This window comes from Lactuca virosa, chromosome 3 (assembly GCF_052849685.1).
Source record: "Lactuca virosa cultivar CGN04683 chromosome 3, Lactuca_virosa_CGN04683_v6, whole genome shotgun sequence".
Classification (NCBI taxonomy): Eukaryota; Viridiplantae; Streptophyta; class Magnoliopsida; order Asterales; family Asteraceae; genus Lactuca; species Lactuca virosa.
In genome coordinates this window covers 368,862,306-368,873,010 of record NC_136428.1, presented here as the reverse complement: position 1 = coordinate 368,873,010, position 10,705 = coordinate 368,862,306, and positions in this window count along the sequence as shown.

Below are 10,705 nucleotides of genomic sequence, written 5' to 3'. Positions count from 1 at the left end.
TGCTCTTATAGCACAAGCTCCACATAATCAATCCTACTCTCCCTCGTATGACACTCCTCCGCAGTCATACGAAGCCGACTCAGAGTATGATGATGAAGAAGATTTTCAGAAGGTTATCGCTCTTGTTAGTCAACAGTTCAACCGGCTACCACCTCCTTCCTTTCGTAAGAATCAGCAGTTCAACAAACCTCCATTCAACCGTAACTTCAACCCGCAGAATAACCATTCTCGATATCTCAAAAGTTCTCATACACCATCGCAATCTCAAAATACTCAACCAAAGGAGGCACCGCAGTCCATTCAAACCACTGACTACGGCACTCCCTCGAAAGACAAAAGTAATGTTCTGATTTGTCACAAGTGCAACAAAGAGAATCATTTTGCAAAAAAACGCAAGGCAAATGTAGTAAAAGACAGAGCATTCTACCAGAGAATGGCTCAAGAATTGGAAGAAAAGGAAAAGGCAAGAGCATACGTAGCCCATGTAAAAAGAGACCATCAAGTTTTGTCATCCGGAGATGAAGAAGAAGCCATCAGCAATGTCAAAGGAAAAGGCAAGATCTGCATGCTGGCAACTGCGGATGATGATGGTTCTACTAAGCTGGAAAAGAACTATTGCTACAGGGCGAAGGATGGAACTCTAAGCATCGTCGAACAGGTAAAACTCATGATTCAAACTCTAAACTATAGCATGCATGACTGTCAACCCTTCATAGACAATGTCAATGACACATGTGTTGCCGTCCTTACAGACTATAACAAGGAATTAGATGAGAAGAACATTGCGTCCCAAGAGATGTTTCACGTAAGAGGACGACTGGACAACAAAAGACTCAAAATGGCTATGTTAGAAAAGGACTTAGAGTTAGAAAAAGATGCAAGAATGTTGAGTGAAACACAACTAGAGATAGCTTTGAACCAAAGAGATTTAGCTCAGAGTGAGATTGTACGCTTAAATCTATTGATAGAAAAACTGATCAATGAAAGTGAAGCTTTTGAAAATTTAGTGAATAATGGAACTGTGGACAATACATACAATTGGGTTTGGTCCAATGGATATCCTACCGTAAAGGATTCCTCACCCCGGTTTAACAAAGTTTGACTGTATGTCCCTCCGGACCGAGAATTTTATTTCCCAGTCAATGACAAAACATTTCCTGAAGATATCAAAGCTCACTTTGGTAGACTTCACGATCTGAGTAACAACTGTGTTATCGGGGAAATTCTCCCTGAATTTTCTAATCCTATAAATAACACAACCCTTCCCAGTTCTCAGACTTCATCAGTTGCTGATGAGGAAATTGTTTTGGAAGGTCCTGAAGTCTCAATGGACTTCCCTTCTCTGCCGTCAGACCGCAGTATCCCTTACTGCAGTCAGGGACCGTAGTCTGTCCATCTACATTCCATCAACTGTCCCACCAATATATCTACTCAGACTTATTCTACGATTGTTCAAAACTCCAAACCGCAGACCTTAGTCAAAAGTATCGTGACCATCCAACCAATTCATCATGAATTACCAATCGAAAATTTTGAAGTTGGTCAGTGTTCCCTGAATCCAGAATTCTCCATTTCGGATGAATCAAGTCCTCGTTTTTCAAAATTACCAAATGTTTCAAGGAAACCGCAACTAAATGTAACTGACTGCGGTTCTCCTAAAACCGAGGCAAAAAGGGCTTTCAATGAAGAAATTCGATCCCGTGGCAAAAAGCGGGAAAATCTTTCAAAACAAAAACGATTTGTCAAAATTCCTAAGTCTAGGAGTCCAGAAAAACTTGTTTTCTCAAATTTTTTGCCCAAAAACTCTACAGTCAAGAAAACAACGAAAAAGGAATATACAGTTTCTAAATCCATTCCAAATTCATCTGACACAACCCAAAAGAAAGTAAAGTCTTTTCGAAGCAGAGGTTTTCAAATTTATTCCTCAGATGATCCAAAATGGAAGGGTATTTTGCCAACTCCAACACTTTTAAAGTCACCTCAAAGTTTTAAGAAATCACCTCACAAAAGGTCTACACGTGCTTTTGCAACTGCAAAATCTGCTTTTTCAAATCCTACTCTCAGAACTGGTCACAAGCATACTCCCTCAAGCAGAACTGGTCACAAGCATACTCCCTCACGTAGAACTGGTCACAAGCGTACTCCGTCACGGAAACCATTGACTAAACAAACTGTCAGGACGAATGACCAATGTTCTGTTTGCAAGTGTTAGTGGCAAAAGATTTCTTCTCATGTCAACTCACGTGTTCCTCAAAAACCTCGTAATTTTTCTCAATCTCACAAAAATCCAAAAAATCACAAACACCCAGGACTAGGTCTAAAAGTTGACATAAAACTTGTCCCTGCAACCTCGTATCATGCATCAATTAAGAATTCATATGTTGCCCCGGGCACCAAACTAGTTTGGATGCCTAAACTAACCGTGTAATTCTCAAGCCTTGTGCAAAGAGGAACAAGAATAAGAGTGGTTAATCGATAGTGCCTGCTCCTTGCACATGACCGGAAGGTTAGAATACCTTCGGGATTTCAGGCCAATTTGCAACAGTGGAAATGTCACATTCGGCAACAATGCAAATGGGATAATCCGAGGTTATGGTGTTCTTACTACGGGAAACTTCTCTATTCAAAAGGTTGCTTATGTAGAAAGTCTTAAACACAATCTCATCAGTGTTGGCCAACTATGTAAGGCAGGACATCGAGTTGAGTTTGATGACCAATTTTGCTATGTAATGACAAGCGACAAAAGTTTTTAGACTAATTAATTGGAGTGCTGGGATGATAGACCAATTAATTGGAGTGTTCGGATGGTCTATCATTAGACTAATTAATTGGAGTGTTCGGATAAAGTCAACTTTCATGAATTTCTGGGGCTTAAAGTTCTTGACTGCGGATGGTCTATCATTAGACCAGATTTTCTCTATTGAAGAAGCATGTTTAGCATAGAATCGATTGAGTCTTTCGAATACCATGGGCAGTCTCTTGTGATCAGGTAAGCTGCGGTCAAACTGCTCAAATACAGTGAAGTATTTAGCATTAGGGGAGATTGGAACATCCCATATGGTTGAAAGGGTGAATAGAAACAGGTTATGAGAAGTTTTTAGACTAATTAATTGCTTGTATTTATGTGTGTAATAGCTTTATTTACATTTTTTTTGTTAAAGTGAAATTTTATGACTAATGACTCTAGGAGCTCCAAGTGCGAATGATTTTAGGAGATATTGACTTTGGATCAACGATTCCATTTAACAATTTATTTGAATACAAGTAGCTATGAACACAAGTCCTGTGACTCAGGTTTGGTTTCTTTATTCCCTTTTGTATGTCGTTTTTTTTTAAATAAAATCAGATGAGAGATATTAGGACATGTAGCTAAAACCGAAAACAAATGCAAATGTTTTCAACCTACTTCATAAAACTTATTGGGTCTTCTTGCTATACCAGGGATGAAGATCATTATTCTATATATCCAAGTAATGATGGAAACCGGAGAACAACAAAATACACATAGGAAATGTTCCAACTTTTTTCAATACATGTTACATGGTTAACTACAGTTTTACTCAAACAAGCTACAATAATAGGCATCTATGTTTGACTCTATTAGGTTCAAGTTATTGAAAATTCAGCGGACTCTAAGTATTCTTGCATGTCTGGCTCTTAAGCACGTGATAAGGGTCACCGGAGGTGCTCTGATTAGGATTATTTCATGATTTGGGACAGATAACAATTGGAGGTTTTTCCTATTATCTTAAACCTCTATATATTTTTTTAACTTTGGATAAAAAATACTATATTCATCATTTTAAAGGATAGAAAAAAGGAAAATAGAGAGAGAGAGAGAGATAGAGAGAGAGAGAGAGAGAGACTCAATGGATGTCTGATCAGTTTCACTATTAAAAAAATTGAAAAATAAAGGGTATATTTGGTATTTAACAAATACAAGATTTGGAGAAATGGAATAATTCAATTTTTTTATAGAGTTGAAGTACTTTGGGACCATTTGGTTTGGATTAGAAAGAAATGGTATTTTGGTCCTTTCCTGGAAAAGTGAAAGGGAAAGTGTTTCAAGGCAGTGTTGATGATGTGTGCAATAAACAAATGGGTATTCTGGGAAATTTTTGTTGAGTGTATTTGGGGGTTCAAGGTACTGAATGTAAGATACTGTAATGAAGAAGGTATTGCTAGCCCATGTGGTGTTCAAGGTAATGACTGTTGTAAATAGGGATGAACACCGAGATTGCTATGTACCCGTCTTTTTTACTTGCACTTTTTGTAGGTATTGCATGTTTCACTGCAATTAATCATTCATATGTACAAGTTTTATTAAAAAAACAATTGTTTGATATTTGAGGTTTAATAACTGTTTCTACATAAATGGTGGATTACTCTTAATCATTTGAGTGTTTATGTACGTTAAATGTTTATTCTATATGGACAAGTTGAATTAAAGTTTTGAGTATCAAAATTATGATTTTATTATTATTATTTTGCTTCATAAAACATAAGATGGCAAATGTTCTGATAGACAATTTTTAATTGTCTAAATTATCTGGATTATAACTCAAATCGTATACTTTAAGATATTCAAATTTTCTTTGTGTTTTTGTTATTAGCACATATTTAATTAGTTTTTTTTTGTTCACGACATTTTGTATTGAAACAACAAACAAGTTTGAGACATGAATATGCATAATTGAACCAACACAATTAGTTAGACCCGTTAGGCATTTGAGAAAATCAGACCCGTTAGGCATTTGAGTTTGATTTTCTCGGTTTGTAGTTACAATATTAAGTTGTCATCCGCCCATCTCCAACAATTTTATTTTTTAACCCAAAACATTAAATATAATGTTATTTTTAATAAAAAAAATAAGAATTTATTTTTATTTTAAACCAAAAAAACAAGTCATATACCCTTGAATACTTCTTCATATGTACCGACCTAAAACGGGAATATATTTTTAATTATAAACAAAAACCTTTTATATTTTTAACCAGAAACAATTTGAATGTATATAAACTCATATTAATTTGTAAAATTGTGTATAATATTGAATTGAGTATATTGTAAAAAAATATATAATCCAAATAAGAAATAATATGAATTTATGATGTAACTTTAAAAGTAGATTAATAATGTAGAATCAATCATGTGTTCGTACACATTTGTAAACAATCTTAGCTCTTCAGTTTTTATCTTACTGAACCAGTATTATCACATTGCCAATTGTATGTGACATTATCTAGAAGAATATCATGTGCCAATACAAAAGTATTAGTGAACCCTTATGAACAATTCAACGGTAGAGAAATCTATACATCAAATGGGGTGTAAAAAGAACTGTTGCACGATTAATAATGCACAATCAATCATCTGTTCATGTATATTTGTAAAGCATCACAACTTTTCTTTTTTAATTCTTGCTGATTTCATGTGTGCTAGCATGACTGTTATTGATAACTATTTAGATGTAGTAAACTATTTGCACAAACAAACTAATCGCCTCTAGAAACTAATTTCTAAAAAAATATTCGCACCCAACGCTTGACGCGGGTAAACGGATAGTGTATATATATATATATATATATATATATATATATATATATATATATATATATATATATAACACAACAACTGTAAGCATAAATGCTTACTGAGTTCCCCAAAATACTACATACAACACATACGCCTTTCCAGGCCATAACTCTGTGGGACCTTCCGGTCCAAGTGTCTCAGGGGACTTCCGTCCCATATCCCGGTAGACCTTCCAGTCCTACCCGTATCGAGCTTCCAGTCCGTAACCTCCCGACCTTCCGGTCCATATCATCTTGACCTTCCGGTCCTTATCATAAATAACATTCATAGCACATACATATCACATAACAACATACATCACATACATCTGATAGCATATAAGACCTTCCGGTCACACATAGCTATCCTTCCAGTTACAGTATAGTGAGAAGACTCACCTCAATGAAGTCGGATAAACTCTCGTGCTCAACGTCCCGACCTAGCCTCCTCCTATTATTCCAATAACATTCGCGATCAATATTCTCTCATAGCCCCATTTCTAAAGATTAGGTAGAAGGCCATTCTACACCTCCCTGAACTTCCTTGAATCGGTCTTGACCAAAACCCTAAGGTCAACGGAAGTCAACGGTCAAACTTTGACCCGACTCGTCGAGTGCACATGGGCGACTCGGCGAGTCCATGCGGGTCCTCTAAATCCTTCCAGCCTCTCTTGCCACGTCGAGTCATCCCTCCACTCGACGGGTTCCTCCTGTCACGAATCGCGGGGCAACCCGAACTCGACTCGTCGAGTCCACTTATGAACTCGGCGAGTTGCTTCCATGCTCACACTCAAATGACCTTCTGAGGTCACATCTGCTTCTCTAATCTATAGATCTGACCTTCCCAAGCATGATAATCACGTAAAGGTTCGAACTTTAGGCCCATGCATCACACTATCACCTCTATATGCCAAAATAACCCTTAATATGATAACATAAGCCCAAAACTCATAAAGGACTGCATAAAGCTGGAGAATAGGGACTCTCTGGACCTCTCAAGGTCCAGATCTGATGATATTGACACAAGGGGACATCACATACATTAGATCTCTTACCAAAAAGAAGAGAAAAAGCCCTAGATTCATGAAATCTATTACTCAATGAAAATGGACATGAATCCTTACCTCCCATAGCAGCTCTGCACCAAATGATGGAAGATTTGAGTCCCACAAGACTGCCTAGCTCGAAATCCTCCCTTTCCTTTGCTAAAACACACCAAATAATGATGAATTAGCCCTCCTCTTGCACTACAAACGTTCTCTCTACTCTCTAGGGTTTCTCAGGGGTGTAATGGCCGCAAATGAAGGCCATAAAGGCCTTTAAATAGGGCACAGACCCCGAGACTTAGGGTTTCCGCCGGCAGCGCAGACTCGTCGAGTCACCAAGCCGACTCGTTGAGTCCAATCATTAATCCAGTCATCAAATTGCAATCCTACTCGACGAGTCTAGGCGCCAACTCGTCGAGTCCTTCTCTCTAACTCAAAAATAATGAACAATATAGAATAGCTGGGAACCTGGATGTTACAATTCTCCCCCACTAGAATCAGACTTCGTCCTCGAAGTCTTGCTCGACAAACAACTCGGGGTGCTACTTCCGCATCTCCAACTCCGGCTCCCAAGTCAGCTCGGACCCTCTCTGATGTTGCCACTGGACCTGAACCAGGGGCACCTCCTTGTTCCTCAGAACCTTGATCTTCCGATCCCGGATCACGATTGGTCTCTCAGCATAATTCAGGCTCACATCCACCTGAATATCCTCCAGCGGCACCACCGCCGACTCGTCGGCTATACACTTTCTCAACTGAGACACGTGGAAGGTATCATGAATCTGGCTCAACTCCGCAGGTAGCTCCAACCGATATGCTACCATGCCCACCCTCGCGGTCACCCTGAACGGACCAATGTACCGGGGCCCCAACTTGCCCCTCTTCCTGAATCGGATCACTCCTTTCCAAGGAGACACCTTCAGTAGTACGAAGTCTCCCACCTAAAACTCAAGCTCGGATCGTCGCCTATCCGCATAATTCTTCTGGCGACTCTGAGCTGTCAACAACCTCTGCCTAACCTGATGTATCTGCTCAGTCGTCTGAAGCACTATCTCAGTGCTACCCATCACGCGCTGCCCTACCTCTCCCCAGCAAATGGGAGTACGACATCTCCTCCCGTACAACAACTCGAAGGGAGGCATACCAATACTCGAATGGTGGCTGTTGTTATAGGAAAACTCAACCAACGGCAAGTACGTGTCCCAACTTCCTCCGAAGTCCAACACACATGCTCGAAGCATGTCCTCGAGCGTCTGAATCGTCCGCTCACTCTGCCCGTCAGTCTGTGGGTGGTAGGCGGTACTGAAATGCAACCTCGTACCCAACTCCTCATGAAACTTCTTCCAGAACCTGGAAGTGAAACGTACATCTCGATATGACACAATCGAGATCAATACTCCATGACGCGATACCACCTCTCTCACATTCAACTCGGCCAACCTCTCTGCGGAAGAGCTCTCACTGATAGCAAGGAAGGGAGCGCTCTTCGTCAGCCGGTCAACAATCACCCAAATTGCATCGACACCCCTCGCGGTCCTTGGTAATTTGGTGATAAAATCCATGGAAATCTGTTCCCACTTCCACTGGGGAACCTCAAGTGGCTACAACTTTCCATGCGGACGCTGGTGCTCGGCCTTAACCCGGCGACAGGTCAAGCACCTCTCAACGAACCACGCAACATCCCTCTTCATACAGGGCCACCAATAGTCTTTCTTCAAATCTAAATACATCTTAGTGGCTCCGAGATGGATCGAGAACCTCGATCTATGCGCCTCCTCCATCAGAATGGTACGTGCCCCGCCTACATACGGCACCCAAATCCGACCTTGAAAGGTCATCAGCCCTCGACTATCGGTAACTAACTCAGACACCTGCCCGATCACCCGCTCCCTCTTGCGGTTCTCTGGTATTACGGCCTCTGCCTGGGCCTCCCGAATGGTGTCCAACACCGGAGTCATCACCGTCAATCGCATACAAGTGTCTCGAATCGGGGCACTCTCCGCCCTACGGCTCAGAGCATCAGCTACAACATTAGCTTTTCCCGGGTGGTACAGGATCTCACAATCGTAATCCTTCACCACATCCAACCATCTCCTCTGGCGCATATTCAGGTTGGGCTGATCCATCAAATACTTCAAACTCTTGTGGTCCGTGTATATGGTACACCGAACCCCATACAGATAGTGACGCCAAATCTTGAGGGCGAACACCACTGCCCCCAACTCCAAATCGTGGGTGGGATACCTCATCTCATGAGGCTTCAGCTGCCTCGATGCATACGCTATCACATGCCCTCTCTGCATAAGCACCCCACCCAACCCCGATATCGATGCGTCGCAGTACACCACAAAATCCTCCATTCCCTTTGGAAGGGATAACACCGGGGCTTCTCACAACCTCTGGCGAAGAGTCTCAAACGAGGTCTGCTGCTCCGGACCCCACGAAAAAGCAACGCCCTTCCGGGTCAACTTGGTGAGGGGCACGACTGTTGGATTAATGTCTAAGTCCATAACTATAAATGGTAAGACTTGACCCGACCCGGCATGGTCCATTTGGGTTGCATGGCATCATGCATTTGGATAGACTAAAATGAGAGAAATAACACTTAAGGTTTATTAATATATTATAAGTTCTAATATATTAATTGTTGGATTAATGTCTAAGTCCATAACTATATTTGGTATGTACTTGACCCGACCCGGCATGGTCCATTTGGGTTGCACTTCACCGGCACAATTTATATGGATAGTCTTTTGAGAATAGTATATTTATGATTTATATTAATATATTATAAGTTCTAATATATTAATATGGAATCATATTATTTAATTAGTATTGATCAAGAATTAATTTAGAATTAATTAAGTGATCAAAAAGAACTAATTAAATATGGACTGTTATATATATGGAATGGGCCAAGTTCATTTAGGTTGGGCTAAGCTTCCATGGATGGTCCATGGAGCTTTTAACCCATGGATCCTATGTAAATGAAAGGTCATGGGTATTAGGGTTTACATGGATGTAACCCTAATCCTCCATAATATATAAAGGGGTCCTTGGCTCATAAAATTGGCACAAGTGTGTGAAAATAAGAGTGGGACGATTTTAGTGTGCATACATATTCTCTCAAGTTCTTCCAAGGTGTTTTGGTGATTTGTGATTCCATTTGAGGCTTCCACACTATTGGGGCTAAGCTCTTAAAGCTTGAAGACATCAAGCTACATCAAAAGGTATGTCATCTAACTAGAACTTTGTAGTATAGGTGCTGCATAATATGCTAGTTAGGATGAAACCTTGGAATAGTTAATATTTGCATGTATAATAGAGAAAACATAGATCCAAGGTTTATAGGGTTGCATGTACACCATAGGAGTGTTAGAATGCTCAAAACCCAACAGTGGTATCAGAGCCACAGGTTGTTTTCTGTTATATTGATGCAAATGTTTTATTTTCAAGTTGGAAAAAAAAGGAAAAAAAACATGATGTTTGTCAAATTTTAAGATAATTACTTGTTTTGTGAAAAACGAATTATTTGTAAAATTTGAATCATTTGTTATATGAGTTGAATTAGGTCAAATTTAGTAAAAGATAAAATGATATGATTATTTTATTAGTTTTAAAAGTTCCAATTTCTCACAAGTCATTCCATGTGCATTTGATGTTGTGTGAACCATTTGAGGTGTCACACTTGGGGCACTAGGCACTCAAGCTTCATGAATACATTCTACATCAAAGAGGTATGTCATTCTAACTTGAGATATTCATTTGAATCAGTGTTATTATGCTAGTTTGGATGAATACCTTGGAAAGTTCATATTTGCATGTATAATAGAGAAAACATAGATCCAAGGTATTTAGGGTTGCATGTACACTTAGGAGTGTTAGAATGCTCAAAACCCATCAGTGGTATCAGAGCCTAGGCTTGTTTTCTTGTTATACTTGGAAAAACTGCTTAAAAATCGAAGTTTTGTGCTGTCTGGACAACGGACTCGGCGAGTCCATCAGGGGACTCGACGAGTCCATGCCTTAAAAATGGTCAAAACGATCCAACTCGTCGAGTTGGTTCATGCACTCGACGAGTTGGA